Source organism: Bos javanicus, chromosome 9 (genome assembly GCF_032452875.1).
Source record: "Bos javanicus breed banteng chromosome 9, ARS-OSU_banteng_1.0, whole genome shotgun sequence".
Lineage (NCBI taxonomy): Eukaryota > Metazoa > Chordata > Mammalia > Artiodactyla > Bovidae > Bos > Bos javanicus.
The window spans coordinates 20,507,132-20,523,680 of record NC_083876.1 but is presented as its reverse complement, the minus strand read 5'-3'; the positions used below and the strand labels follow the sequence as shown (position 1 = coordinate 20,523,680).

The following is a 16,549-nucleotide window of genomic DNA, read 5'->3' as shown; positions in this document are numbered from 1 at the left end:
GAGTAATATTCCATTGTATATATAGTGGTTATACTTCTGACATCTATCTTAAATTACCCACTTCTCTTCATCTTCTTTACCACCACTCAACCCAAGCCATGGCATTATTTCTGGTCTTGTTGATCACAATACTCTCCTAACTTACCTCTTTCTTTTGCCCTGTACCTTCCACTCCTTTCCAACTCTATGCAGCCTCCAGAATAATTTTTTTTAATGTCATCAGATCAGCAACCTGCTTTAAGTCCTTGAATACGTTCCTACAGCTTTAAGAATCAAACCTAAATTCCTCATGGCCTGCAAAGATGTGTAAGATCTGCTCCTCCTGCCTTTCCAACCTCAGATCAGATCACTCCCAACCCCAAAGCCTCATCATTCTCCAACAACAACACTGGAACTCTGCTCTTCAAACATTCTGAACTCCCCTGTGTTCATTTCTAACTTCAAGCTCACACATGCTATTCCCACTGTCATTCGCCAGGTCTCCCTTGATATCACCCTCAGAAAAGTCCTTTATCACACTGTGTAAAGTGGTCCCTCCTTCAATTACTCATTACCCCATTTTCCCATATATACTGATTACTCTGTGTTGATTTGTTTACTTGCTCACTCTTTGCCCTCATTCCTAGAACATATGGGCTTTGTGAGGGCAAAACTTCTGCCTGATTGGATATCTTCCGTTTCAGCTCCCTGTCTAAGCCACAGCAGATGCTCATTAAGTAAGTTGTTATTGTTCAGTCACTAAGTCACATCCAACTCTTTATGCCCTCTATGGACTGCATCCTGCCAGTCTTCCCTGCCCTTCACCATGTCCCAGAGTTTGCTCAAACTCACGTCCACTGAATCAGTGATGCCATCCAACCATCTTATCCTCTGCTGCTCCCTTCTCCTCTCACCCTCAATCTTTCCTGCATTAGGCTCTTTTCCAATGACTTGGCTCTTCACATCAGGTGGCCAAAGTATTGGAGTTTCAGCTTCAGCATCAATCCTTTCAATGAATATTCAGGACTGATTTCCTCTAGGATTGATTGGCTTGATCTCCTTGCAGTCCAAGGGACTCTCAAGAGTCTTCTCCAACACCATATCTCATTAAATATTAATTTTATTAAATAATTCATGACTTAGGTTTCTCTCCCTATTACACGATAAACTTTTTGAAAGCAAGCATCATACCTTATTAGTCTTTGTCTTATTAGTCTTTCTAGGTCCAGAATCTAGAAAAGTGGTTTTGGGATAAGATAAATGGTCCACAAATGATTGTGGAATAAATACATTAAAGAATATATTTTAAAACTTGATTAGCATCTTTAGAGATACAATATGTACAAATTGAACCCTTAAACAGCATCTAGACCTTCGAAGGTATTCAATAAACGTTTGTTAAATGAAGGAATGAACCCAATACACACATAGATAACTTATCCCTCTCACTGCACTAGTACCTTAAAACACTCACAATATACCAGGACATTAAAAACTCCTTATCTAAAGATCAAGTCAGAACATGTCAGGACTTAAAGTTTTAGTTTTGTGCGGATAGTAAGAATCTCTCATTCAAAGCCAATGTCTTTCAGGTGTTCACATTTTCTCTTCTTCCCAATTAGAGCAAAATCAGAAAACATCTGGAACTTTATACAACTATGCTCTATAATTTCAGAAAATGTTAGTCAAAAAGTCTGGCCTTGAAAACATTTTTAAAATAAAACAGGCTAATTTGGTAAGCACTGTTGCTGAAGAGTGCATAGTCTTTAATCATAAAAGCTTTTAAATTGTTTCAACTGTCATTCAGAACAATGAAAAGAATCTGTTTGAATCAAGCTGTTGATAAGCTCATAGTCTGAAAGTGAAGTTTGAGGCTTGGAGGAGTGTGAAGGCAGGAAAAAATCATTTTTTATAAATAGTTTATTTTTTTAATGTAAAACATGTGTTTGGATTAAAAGCAATCATCCTTTCGTGCTTATATTTTGGCAAAGAATCTTATGTAGCAATCACAAGATTAGGACCATAAGCAATAGACTTAATAAAAGATGAGTCCATAAAAAAATTAGAAAAACAATGGCAATTAAAATTTAATATTTTCCCATTAACCTTGACCCTACCTGGAAACACACTTTTTCTGTGCTCATTTCACGGGGAAAATAGCCACTCATTTTCTTCTTTTTGATTCTGCTTTCAAATGCCTGTATACAGCTTAATTGGGGGTTAGGGGAACAAACAAATAATAGTCTACCCAAGATATATTTGAACAAAATAACTTTTAAAAAATATAAAATTTCTATGTGGTTCCTATATACAATGGAATATTGAGTGTAAAGTGAGTGAAAGTGTTAGTTGTTCAGTCGTGATACTCAGCCGAGGTAATGCCATGTGTAGCAACACAGATAGATCTAGAGATTATCATACTGATAAGTATGATAAGTCAGACAGAGAAGGCCAAATATCATATGATGCCACTTATACGTGGAACCTAACATTTTTTAAAAGTGATACCAATTAACTTATTTAGAAAACAGAAACAGGCTCACAGACTTCAGAAACAAACTTAAGGTTACCAAAGGGGAAACATGGGTGGCGGGGGGGGGGGGGGGGTATAAATTAGGACTTTGGGATCAACATATAGGCACTGCTATGCATAAAATAGATAATCAACTAGGACCTACAGTATAGCACAGGGAACTCTACTCAATATTCTGTAATAACCTATATAGGAAAAGAATCTGAAAAAAAATTCAGTTCAGTTCAAAAAATTAGATATATATAAATGTGCAACTAATTCACTTTACTGTACACTTGAAACTAACACCCCTTTATAAATAAACTATACTCCAAAATAAAATAAAAGTTAAATTAAAAATATAAATATAATCTTCTAAGAAGTCAGAGAAGACTACCAAGATGTTGTTTTATGAAACTCCAGAAGCTCCACAGGTGATTAAAATTTCAGTGTTGCATATTGAGTCCTCTAATTTGCCCCTTGCAATTGTATTGCTCTTCCCACTGGAGCCACCATATTTTGAATAATTAATATGAACCAAGCACATGACATCTGTTATCACTCCTCTTACTCCAGACATTCACGTTAGACATTATTTCCCTTTTGTCCATGAGGAAATGAGGCAATTGCCAGGCAGGATTTAGTACCGTCAGAATCTCCACAGAATTCTCCAAGCCTCCAACATGGACAGGCTCTCTCTGTTAGTGGTTCTCAGACCAAAAAGAGAATAAGACCTTGTTAGAACTGCAAATTCTTAGTCCTCCAATGGAACCTAGTGAATCAGAAATCCTTGGGTTGGAAGGTAGAAGTTGGGCATCTGTGTTTTCAGAAGCCCTTCAAATGATTTTGCTGAAGCTTGAGTTTAATGGAAACACTAGTGTTGACAATATACACTACCATGGGTAGTAATAGATAGCTAGCAGGAAGCTGCCATATAGCACAGGAAGCTCACTCAGTGCTCTCTGATGACCTAGATGGGGAGGGGGCAGGCGGGGAGGCTCAACAGGGAGGGGATATATGTGTTCTTATAGCTGATTCACAAGTTGTACAGCAGAAACTAACACAACATTGTAAAGCAACCATCAGTTCAGTTCAGTTCAGTCACTCAGTCGTGTCCGACTCTTTGTGACCCCATGAATTGCAGCACACCAGGCCTCCCTGTCCAGCACCAACTCCCGGAATCCACCCAAACTCATGTTGATTGAGTCAGTGATGCCATCCAGCCAGCTCATCCTCTGTTGTCCCCTTCTCCTCCTGACCCCAATCCCTCCCAGCATCAGGGTCTTTTCCAATAAACCAACTCTTCACATGAGGTGGCCAAAGTACTGGAGTTTCAGCTTTAGCATCATTCCTTCCAATGAACACACAGGACTGATCTCCTTTAGGATGGACTGGTTGGATCTCCTGCAGTCCAAGGGACTCTCAAGAGTCTTCTCCAACACCACAGCTCAAAAGCATTAATTCTTCGGCGCTCAGCCTTCTTCACAGTCCAACTCTCACATCCATACATGACTACTGGAAAAACCATAGCCTTGACTAGATGGACTTTTGTTGGCAAAGTAATGTCTCTGCTTTTGAAAATGCTATCTAGTTTGGTCATGACTTTCCTTCCAAGGAGTAAGCATCTTTTAATTTCATGGCTGCAGTCACCATCTGCAGTGATTTTGGAGCCCAAAAAATTAGAGTCTGACACTGTTTCCACTGTTTCCCCATCTAATTGCCATGAAGTGATGGGACAGGATGCCATAATCTTAGTTTTCTGAATGTTGAGCTTTAAGTCAACTTTTTCACTCTCCTCCTTCACTTTCATCAAGAGGCTTTTTAGTTCCTCTTCACTTTCTGCCATAAGGATGGTGGCCTCTGCATATCTCAGGTTATTGATATTTCTCCCAGCAATCTTGATTCTAGCTTGTGCTTCTTTCAGCCCAGAGTTTCTCATGATGTACTCTGCATATAAGTTAAATAAGCAGAGTGACAACATATAGCCTTGATGTACTCCCTTTCCTATTTGGAACCAGTCTGTTGTTCCATGTCCAGTTCTAACTATTGCTTCCTGACCTGCATACAGGTTTCTCAAGAGGCAGATCAGGTAGTCTGGTATTCCCATCTCTTGAAGAATTTTCCACAGTTTATTGTGATCCACCAGATGGTCAACACCGAAATCAGATTGATTATATTCTTTGTAGCCAAAGATGGAGAAGCTCTATACAGTCAGCAAAAACAAGACCAGGAGCTCACTGTGGCTCAGATCATGAACTCCTTATTGCCAAATTCAGACTTAAATTGAAGAAAGTAAGGAAAACCACTAGACCATTCAGGTATGACCTAAATCAAATCCCTTATGATTATACAGTGGAAGTGAGAAATAGATTTAAGGAACTAGGTCTGATAGAGTGTCTGATGAACTATGGATGGAAGTTCGTGACATTGTACAGGAGACAGGGATCAAGACCATCCCCATGGAAAAGAAATGCAAAAAAGCAAAATGAAGGCCTTACAAATAGCTATGAAAAGAAGAGAAGCAAAAAGCAAAGGAGAAAAGGAAAGATATAAGCATCTGAATGCAGAGTTCCAAAGAATAACAAGGAGAGATAAGAAAGCCTTCCTCAGTGATCAATGCAAAGAAATAGAGGAAAAGAACAGAATGGGAAAGACTAGAGATCTCTTCAAGAAAATTAGAGATACTAAGGGAATATTTCATGCGAAGATGGGCTCAATAAAGGACAGAAATGGTATGGACCTAACAGAAGCAGAAGATATTAAGAAAGGTGGCAAGAATACCCAGGAGAACTGTAGAAAAAACATCTTCACGACCAAGATAATCACGATGGTGTGATCACTCACCTAGAGCCAGATATCCTGGAATGTGAAGTCAAGTGGACCTTAGAAAGCATCACTATGAACAAAGCTAGTGATGGTGATGGAATTCCAGTTGAGCCATTTCAAATTTTGAAATATGATGCTGTGCAAGTGCTGCACTCAATATGCCAGCAAATTTGGAAAACTCAGCAGTGGCCACAGGACTGAAAAAGGTCAGTTTTCATTCCAATCCCAAAGAAAGGTAATGCCAAAGAATGCTCAAACTACCACACAATTGTGCTAGTAAATAATGCTTAAAATTCTTCAAGCCAGGCTTCAGCAATACATGAACCGTGAACTTCCAGATGTTCAAGCTGGTTTTAGAAAAGGCAGAGGAACCAAAGATCAAATTGCCAATATCAGCTGGATCATGGAAAAAGCAAGAGAGTTCCAGAAAAACATCTACTTCTGCTTTACTGACCATGCCAAAGCCTTTGACTGTGTGGATCACAGTAAACTGGAAAATTCTGAAAGAGATGGGAATACCAGACCACCTGATCTGCCTCTTGAGAAAGCAACTATGTTCCAATTTAGACTCTATGGGAGAGGAAGGGGGGGGGATGATTTGGGAGAATGGCATTAAAACATGTATAATATCATATAAGAAATGAATCACCAGTCCAGGTTCAATGCAGGATACAGGAAGCTTGGGGCTGGTGCACTGGAATGGCCCAGAGGGATGGTATGGGGAGGGAGGTGGGAGGGGGGTTCAGGATGGGGAACACGTGTACACCTGTGGTAGATGCATGTTGATGTATGGCAAAACCAATACAATATCGTAAAGTAAAAATAAATAAATAAACCCCCCCAAAAAATTAAATGACTGCTGTAGTTGAAATCGTGTGCTTTGAAATGTAACTTCAAGGCCAGCCTCTGACTGCTTTGCACATGAGCATCGCTTCTCCTAAGTCATGTGTGTAGAAGACCCCCAGCTCTTCCACTCTCTGGTCTGTTGACCTCGATGCTTGTCCTTTCCTACATATTCCCTGAGTCTTGATCTGTGTCACATCTCTTCCCCTCTTTCTTTCCCTGAATTTCTCTTTTCTTGCAACTTTCTCCTCTGAGATCAACCTTGCCGCTCCTGAAACTGCCTTTGCGACATCCCAGCCCTATGATCATCCAACTACTCCTCTTGGTCTTTTTCTTACAGAAGACTTCCCACTCTGAGGGTAACCATTAGAAGGCTACAGAGGGCCTACAAGTTTCATCAGAGAATGACAAAAAACAACCCTTTTCATGAGAGGTTGCTTTGCCATGCAGACCCAGTCTGGCTATATGCAGAGTGTGCTGACTTCCACTGTTATCTTCCTGGGGCCTTGAGAGCTGACTTTGGCCAGAAATGGTTAAACTCAATGCTAGGTTGGGCCCGGGTTCAAAAATAGGACACAAATATTATGGCTTACCCAGATATTTTAATTGGGAATTTATCATCTCATATAAAACTAACATCAGCTATGCAACTAGGTATACTTTTTAGACAGAAAAATGATGAATAATCATCTTTGTAACTATAAAAATAGGCCCTTTCAAGATAGATAACAATGGAGGAAAATGCAGTTTTAGATTGTTAATCCAACAGCAAAATTTCTAAAGTAGTAGAGTTATCCATCAAATCACATACTGAGGCACTTAACATTTAAAATAAATAAATAAACAAAAGGATCAATAATCAGTTGGCTATCTCTTTAATTAGGTATACTACTTTCTGGAAGCCATTATAATTATTGAAATACTATGTAAAATGGACTGATTATCAGAAAAAAATACATGTAATAGTTTCCTAATTTATCAAATACAAATTTAAAGTAAGAAAAATAACTAATCATACAAAGCTGAAGAAAGATCCATATTGATCTTCCTGGGTTCCTAGGACATGTGTGCTCAAATATTCAATGGAATGCTATGACAATGTGAGGCTATTCATGTATTCAATTGTATGATTCACGTTAAAAATACAGAATGTTATGAAACATAACAGACCTCCCATAACTGCTATGAGAAGAAAAATTATTAATGACAAAAAATCCTAAGTCAAAGAATGTTTACTGATTATATCACAATTTAGTAGGAATGAGGAAAAGCTAAATGGATGTTCTCTACTCCCTCATAACTATATTAGAAAAGAAAAGGCATAATCCACCATGTGCTGTGCTGTGTTTAGTTGCTCAGTTGTGTCTGATTCTTTGAAACCCCATGGACTGTAACCAGCCAGGCTCCTCTGTCCATGGGGATTCTCCAGGCAAGAATCCTGGAGTGGGCTGCCATGCCCTCCTCAAGGGGATCTTCCCAACCCAGGGATCAAACCCAGGTCTCCCACATTGTGGGCAGATTCTTTATCATCTGAGCCACCAGGGCAGCCCAATCCACCATGTACCTCACATTATTTTTTTCTTGTAAAAACTACCTTAAAACACTGGGACCAACCATGAACAGAGAATGGATAAAAAAGATGTGATCTATATGTATATAATGGAATACTATTCAGCCATAAAAAATAAAATTTTGCCATTTCCAACATCATAGGTGATTCTATAGGTTATTATGCTAGGTGAAATAAGCCAGACAAGGACAAATATTGTATATTATCACTTATAAGTTGAATCTAAAAAATAAAACAAACAAATGAATATAACAAAACACAAACAGACTCACAGATATAGAGAACACACTAGTGGTTACCAGAGAGGAAAGGGAAGAAGGGAAGGGCAAGATAGGGTTAAGGGGTTAAGAGGTACAAGCTACTAAGAATAAAATAAATAAATTACAAGGATATACTGGAAAGAATAGAAAATATAGCCAACATTTTAAAACAACTTTAAGGGAATATAATCTTTAAAAAATAATGAATCAGTATTGCACTGCTGCTGCTGCTGCTGCTAAGTCGTGTCAGTCATGTCCGACTCTGTGCAACCCCATAGACAGCAGCCCAACATATTTCTCTGTCCCTGGGATTCTCCAGGCAAGAACACTGGAATGGGTTGCCATTTCCTTCTCCAATGCATGAAAGTGAAAAGTGAAAGTGAAGTCTCTCAGTCGTGTCCGACTCTTAGAGACCCCATGGACTGCAGCCCACCAGGCTCCTCCATCCATGGGATTCTCCAGGCAAGAGTGCTGGAGTGGGGTGCCATTGCCTTCTCTGCTATATTGCACACTGGAAGCTAATACAATCTTGTAAATCAACTATATTTCAATTGAAACATGGGGCCAAATTTTAAGAAATACTTTTATAAATGTATTAAGTCTGATAAATCTCTAGTTCATTTCAGGGTAAGAACCACAGTATCCTGCCATGTTCTAGTTTTGCTGTACTTATTGTCAGCATATGATGAAATCTCTGAGGCAGAAAAAAGTATTCCTGGGAATTTCCAAATATTTCCACAATATTTCATGAAATACTAGATCTTGGATGTCAGGGCTAACTCTGGGTCATCAGTCTATCATCTAATTAATTTCTCAGGCAATTAGTACCAAGAATAATACTGATGCCTAGTTTTTAAATAATCCCTAGAGAACACAGGGATGGAATACAGAAAAACAGTTCACGGTTAAGTACTGACAAAGCAAAAGAGCATTTAAAAAGAAGCCATCAAGTTTTGTTTTCAGTGTGAACCACAGAGATTTCTAAAGAAATTTCAACTTCCAGAATTTTTTTGCAGGAAGTTCCTCTACTTTTTATGTCCAAATATGTACAGCTGCTTAGAATTTTAGATTAAAAAAAAAAAAACTATCCATAAATTTTAATGAAATGAATTATCAGCATTCTATCAGCTGAAAATTTCATTTTAATAAATCATTTTAAAAAGTATTGTGAAACCAAAATATACATATGCTATTGATCTTTATATGACATAATTATAATTAATCAAATAAACATAACATGAAATGTGCTAAATAGTTTGTTGCCATCCAAAGAACTGGCAAATTGAACACTGTGTTTAAATTATTTATCTAGATAAGATAGAACTATTACCAGATTAATAACTCCACAAAAAAATGTTTCTTTTTACCTATATGTTTATTTGCTTCTTTGCTTGTTGTATTGTGATATGTTGTGGTCTTATAGAAATATTTGTAGTGCTATCCTGTTATCCAAACATAATCATAATGACAATGAGACACACTAAAATTCACCCAAAAGAGAACATGACTATTATTTGCATTACTTAATGCAACCATTTACAGGCTGTATGAGAACATGTGTTACTTAACTAGTCAACAGATGTTCGGAGAAAGAGCATGTAGTATTTTTTGGAAGTAATAAAATAAAATGGAGAATAACCAAGAGTTACACTTTAGCTATCAATTTTTGCTTCTGAAAAAAAAATTATTTCAGAAAAATCTCTTAAATAACTCATGTTCCTTAGCAGCTAATAAAACAAATAATATGTAAGCTCCATCAGCACAGAAATCATTGTCTGCTTTTTCATTAATATATTCCAAACACTGATATATTCCAAACTGTTTTTTACATAATAAGTGCTCAATAAATATTTATTAAATAAGAAAATCATGACAAAATATCTAAACTTCTTTCTTTAATGAATTCTGACCCTGTTGATTCCTGAAAACAATAGCTTTGGCTTCAGGTTTTCAACAATGTGCCATCCTATTTTGTTACTTTCATAAACATAATATAGAATATAACCATGCTCATGTATATAAATTATATTTTCAAAGTACTATCATATCTCAAAACTTTCCCTTTCAATATTTACAAAGCTTTCTGAAGAAGCAAGAATTTAATTGCAAGAAAAAATCATTTTTATTCCTAGCATATATTCATCAGTGTCAAATACACTTGAACTAGGAGCCTTTTAAGCCTCAAACCCTGCAGAGAGGGGTCCTGAGTCATAAGAGGAGAAATTGCCTTAAAATAGAGCAAACATTCCAAGTCAGTCTTTTAGGTTATCAGGATTAAAAGCAGGAACCAGTAGGTGGGACAGGCCAATACTTGGAATGACACATTTCAAATTTGAGAGTAAATACAATTCTTGGAGATCATTACCCTAAGGTTTCATTATACAGATAGGAAAAATTAAAGTCCAAGAAGATAAATTAATAGCCTAACATATATCTAACAGTGAAACTAAATTTGAACTCCAGATTTGCTTCCAGTTCCATTTTTACTTCATCTGTACAAGAAACATTAGAAATGGAAAAACGTATTTTTATAATATCCATCTTGGAAAAAATTATCAAAGCCTGAGATAATCTACTGCAATAACGCCAGAGTTCGAACAGACACTGCACTCTACGAAGTGAAATGGTGAGCATTGCCCATACTTACACAATAGCTGCCCACATACCCTTGACAGTATCCACGCTGTATTATTTTCCACATCTCACCATCTATAGGTGCTGTATGTGCCCCCTCCCCGACCTCTGCCATCCCCACCTTACTTCTTTTCATCTCTTACACTATTTCACATGTTGTGAGAAGCTTATTTGTGCTGTAACAACTGAAACCCAGCTCAGCGCAAGAATGCTGCTGCTGCTGCTGCTAAGTCGCTTGAGTCGTGTCCGACTCTGTGCGACCCCATAGACGGCAGCCCACTAGGCTCCTCTATCTCTGGGAGTCTCCAGGCAAGAATACTGGAGTGGGTTGCCATTTCCTTCTCCAATGCATGAAAGTGAAAAGTGAAAGTGAAGTCGCTCAGTCGTGCCCAACTCTTCGCGACCCCATGGACTGCAGCCCACCAGGCTCCTCCGTCCATGGGATTTTCCAGGCAAGAGTACTGGAGTGGGTTGCCATTGCCTTCTCCGCAGCGCAAGAATAGCAGCCCATATTTCTGCTATGGACCTGGAATCTGCCAACTGGCTGGCTTCATAAGCTGCTGGAGAAGGGAGATTGAAGCCATGTGTCAAGTCATCTCCTCCAGAAACAGCTCAAATATAAGCCCTGTTGTTAACAGGAAGACTGGCCCAGAAACACAGAGTCAGCAGTATCACGTGCAACCATAAAACAAGGGATGGTAAGGGGTGAGTCGTGCACTGAGTAAGAGTAACCTACTTGGGCAAACAGTTGTTTTTAAAATGAGTCATCGGTCCTCCCTAACGGACTTCAAGGGGATGATATCACACCGATACCAATTAAAATGAGCAAAATATGCCCAAGTAATTCCATTTGTGTCATCCCTTGAAAATTTCATTGCCCAGAGAGAACACCGATACAAGTGAGATCTGGGTACATTCTCTGCTTGTCTTGCAGATCTTTTCTGTGATTTGTCATTACTGCGGGAACGCAGACCACACACAACGCCAGTTCTTCCAATACCACCCCAGAAATGCCCAAAGAACTTGAGTATTGTCCCTAAGAATTGGACCTAAAATACTTCACCCAAAATAGATGCCTATTCCTACTTGTAGAATGCTTTTTGGGTGGCTGGAAGGTTGTGGTTCCCCCTAACCTCAAGAAACTTTCTATTTTAGGAGTCATTATAGTTTGGTTTAAAAGCATTTTCATTTGACTTGAGACTGAAGAGATTCATGGGGAACTACTTGGTCTGTGACAATCATGTAAAAGGATTAAATTTTGCTTTCGGATACTTTGCATTGTTGCAAGTAAGAGTGACTTTCATTTTAGGTTACTTTCACTTTTTAAAGTTGTTTTATTCAAAAGGTCAAAATATAACCTAAAAGTGATTTTGCAAAGTATTTTTGTCCCTAAGTTTTAAATATACATTTCTAGTTCCTTTACACACAGGACACCAAATGTTACTTAAAGAGCAATTTTTATGCCACACAATTTTTTTTCTAGCATTATAGAGACCCTTTAAAATACAGCTTTAAAAACTGGAGGACATTTTTATTTTTTGAAACAACATTAGGTGAACAAAATTTCGATCTACCCTACAAATGCAGAAATTTTAGGTGGTCTCCCAGTTATGAAAAAATGAAGTTCTTTCCTGCTAATATGCTTTCATTTTTTTTTAAACAATAAACAAATGGTTTTAATAGGATTTCCCCTCCAACCACCAAAGTTGAAATTTAAGGGCATGCAATGCTAATCCATAATTTCATTTAAATTGTTGTTTTTTCAATAGCATAATTTTTAGTTTCTTTATTTTTTTTTAATTATGAAAGTATAGCACATTTACAGGAAATTTGGAAAATACAGAGTAAGGTTATATACAGTTCCAGCAAACAGCATGTTTTTTTAATTTCAAAGGCAATTCATGATACTGTAATCTTGCCACACAGATAATCACTCTTAACATTTTGTTTCATATTCTTCCAGCTTTTCTGTAAATATTTATGTATTTTTAACTTTTATATTTTAATAAATATTTTTCCAGATTTTAAATTCTGGATTTTCCCTATTATAAAACAACAGTATAGTAGAGAGACCTAAAGACTACTTGGTTTTTCAGTCTTACAGATACTCTATCATTTCCACTACCTTGTTTATTATTCAGTCAAGTTTATACCTCTACTACTCTACTTAAAATATCCTTTTCCTAAAAACTGTTATTTTACCTATTTCTCTTCTTGAGCGTTTTTCAAATGCTTCAAAATCCTTTACCTAGTCTTTCAGAAATTGTATAGACTGTTTGCCACCATTTCCTTCATAAAATGACTTCTTTAGTGCCTTTTGCCATTTTTCATTGACCTGTTCTGATGACATTTTCTCAATCTTTTGTGCTAATTTCTCTCCTAATGTGGCCTTTTGATCTCAGTAGTCTCAGGCAGTATCTTGACCCCTCTTTTCAATATTTTCCTTCCTTTAATGATCTTGCCAACTCTCATGCCTTGGAGGTATCATTAAAAGAAGGAAAATATGTAGGTATTATTTTTCGGAAAATTGTAAAAATTCTATGGGCTTAATATTTTATAACTTTTTAAAATTTAATATTGTGAACCATTTCCTAAGTCATTTACTATTTAATATCTTAAGTCTAGATAAAATTCTATTATATGAAAATATATCATTATTTGACTAATCTGCTGGGTTTTTTTTAATTTTAAATTTTATTTTATTTTTAAACTTTACAATATTGTATTAGTTTTGCCAAATATCGAAATGAATCCGCCACAGGTATACCCGCGTTCCCCATCCTGAACCCTCCACCCTCCTCTCTCCCCCCCCGTCCCTCTGGGTCGTCCCAGTGCACCAGCCCCAAGCATCCAGTACCGTGCATCGAACCTGGACTGGCGACTCGTTTCATACATGATATTATACATGTTTCAATGCTATTTTCCCAAATAATCTGCTGTTAATGGACATTAACGCGTTTTTAACATTTATCCTAAACCATGCTGCTATGAACATCTTTATACAAACATCTTTTTATACTTTCTGATTATGCTTTTAATTTAATTTTTAAATGGGTATTTCTAGGTCATTGGCATTTTTTAATATTCTTAATTAATTTGGCCCAAATGTCCTCCAAAAGTGAAGAAGTGACAGTAAAGTCACTCAGTAGTGTCTGACTCTTTGCGACTCTATGGACAATACAGTCCATGGAATTCTCCAGGCCAGAATACTGAAGTGGGTAGCCTTTCCCTTCTCAAGGGTATCTTCCCAACCCTGGGATCAAACCCAGATCTCCCACATGGCAGGAAGATTCTTGACATTATTTCCTTTCTCTACTCTTTAACTATATTAAACATTAATATTTTATATTACTGTGATGAGGAATAGTTATGTGGAACACTATTCTTTCCATGAGTCATGACAGTTGCCTTGCTGGTTACAAAAATCTATTGAGTGAAACCTTGATTCCAGTCACAGAGGCTAGCTGGCACCTAATCTCATGATATCTCCTTTTGTCTTAATAGTGGGTACATTCTTCATTAAGGAGAGTTTTTAATGTATTTTGGAATAAAAATCCTGTTGTCACAATTCAGATACTTTCTAGAAGGATTCTTTTTTAAAATTCCTGTTTACAAAAAAATAAACTCAAAATGGATTAAAGACTTAAGTCTAAGGCCAGAATAGGTAGCATACTCTTTGACATAAATTGCAGCAACATTCTCTCTGAACCACCTCCTAGATTAATGGAAATAAAAACAAAAATAAATAAATTGGACCTAATAAAACTTAAAAGCTTTGCACAGCAAAGGAAACTGTAAACAAGATGAGAAGATAATCTTCAGAATGGCAGAAAATAATTGCAAAGGAAGCAACTGACAAAGGATTAATCTCCAAAATATATAAGCAGCCCATACAGCTCAATATCAGAAAAATAAACAGCCCAATCAAAAAATGGGCAGAAGAGCTAAACAAACATTTCTCCAAAGAGAATGTACAGATGGCCCATAGATACGTGAAAAAAATATTTGAAATCGCTCATTATTAGAGAAATGCAAATCAAAACTACAATGAGTTATCATCTCACACCAGTCAGAATGGCTATCATAAAAAAATCTACAAACAGTAAATGTTGGAGAGGATGTGGAGAAATGGAAACCCTCCCGCACTGTTGGTGGGATTGTAAACTGATATAGCCATTGTGGAGATACTTTCGAATGGTGGTGCTGCAGAAGACTCTTAAGAGTTCCTTGGATGGCAACAAGATCAAACAAGTCATTCTTTTTATTTTTTAAATGTTCATGATTACATATTTTTAATTTTTTTAATTTATTTTAATTGGAGGCTACTTTACAATATTATAGTGGTTTTTGCCATACATTCACATGAGTTAGCCATGGGTGTACATGTGTTCCCCATCCTGATGCTCCCTCCCACCTCCCTCCACATTCCATCCTTCAGGGTCATCCCAGTGCACCAGCCCTGAGCACCCTGTCTCATGCATTGAACCTAGACTGGCAATCTATTTCACATATGGTAATATACATGCTTCAATGCTATTCTCTCAAATCGTCCCACCCTTGCCTTCTCCTACAAAGTCCAAAAATCTGTTCTTAATATCTGTGTCTCTTTTGCTGTCATGCGTATAGGGTCATCATTACTGTCTTTCTAAATTCCATGTATATGAGTTAATATACTGTATTGGTGTTTTTCTTTCTGACTTACTTCAGTCTGTATAATAGGCTCCAGTTTCATCCACTTATTAAAACTGATTCAAATGCATTCTTTTTAACAGCTGAGTAATATTCCATTGTGTATATGTACCACTGCTTTCTTATCCATCCATCTGCCGATGGACATCTAGGTTGCTTCCATGTCCTATTGTAAACAATGCTGTGATGAACATTGGGGTACACATGTCTCTTTCCACTCTGGTTTCCTCAGTGTGTATGCCCGGCAGTGGGATTGCTGGGTCGTATGGCAGTTCTATTTCCAGTTTTTTAAGGAATCTCCACACTGTTCTTCATAGTGGCTGTCCTAGTGTACATTCCCACCAACAGTGTAAGAGGGTTCCTTTTTCTCTGCACCCTCTCCAGCATTTATTGTTTGTAGACTTTTTGATAGCAGCCATTCTGACCGGCATGAAATGGTACCTCATAGTGGTTTTGATTTGCATTTCTCTGATAATGAGTGATGTTGAGCATCTTTTCATGTGTTTGTTAGCCATCTGTATGTCTTCTTTGGGGAAATGTCTGTTTAGTTCTTTGGCCCATTTTTTGATTGGGTCGCTTATTTTTCTGGAAATGAGCTGCAGGAGCTGCTTGTATATTTTTGAGATTCATTCTTTATCAGTTGCTTCATTTGCTATTATTTGCTCTCATTCTGAAGGCTGTCATTTCACATTGTTTATAGTTTCCTTCATTGTGCAAAAGCTTTTAAGTTTAATTAGGTCCAATTTGTTTATTTTTGCTTTCATTTCCAATATTCTGGGAGTTGGGTCATAGAGGATCCTGCTATGATTTATGTCAGAGAGTGTTTTGCCTTTGTTTTCCTCTAGTAGTTTTATAGTTTCTGGTCTTACATTTAGATCTTTAATCCATTTTGAGTTTATTTTTGTGTATGGTATTAGAAAGTGTTCTTTTACAAGTGGTTGACCAGTTTTCCCTGCACCACTTGTTAAAGAGGTTGCCATTTCTCCATTGTATATTCTTACCTCCTTTGTCAAAGATAAGGTGTCCATAGGTGCGTGGATTTATCTCTGGGCTTTCTATTTTGTTCCATTGATCTATGTTTCTGTCTTTGTGCCAGTACCATACTGTCTTGATGACCGTTGCTTTGTAGTATAGCCTGATGCCAGGCAGGTTGATTCCTCCAGTTCCATTCTTCTTTCTCAAGATTGCTTTGGCTATTTGAGATTTTTTGTATTTCCATACAAATTCTGATTTTAT

General features: G+C 37.2%; 1 long non-coding RNA gene across 1 annotated transcript in view; it reads right to left on the bottom strand.

Annotated features, from left to right (window-relative positions):
• Positions 1 to 1,103, bottom strand: part of LOC133253719 (uncharacterized) — a 60,886-nt gene extending 59,783 nt beyond the window's left edge. Inside the window, exon 1 of the long non-coding RNA XR_009738393.1 lies at positions 146 to 1,103. This is a non-coding gene — a long non-coding RNA (uncharacterized LOC133253719). The remainder of the gene's footprint in view (positions 1 to 145) is intronic.
• Positions 1,104 to 16,549: the final 15,446 nt, after the last annotated feature.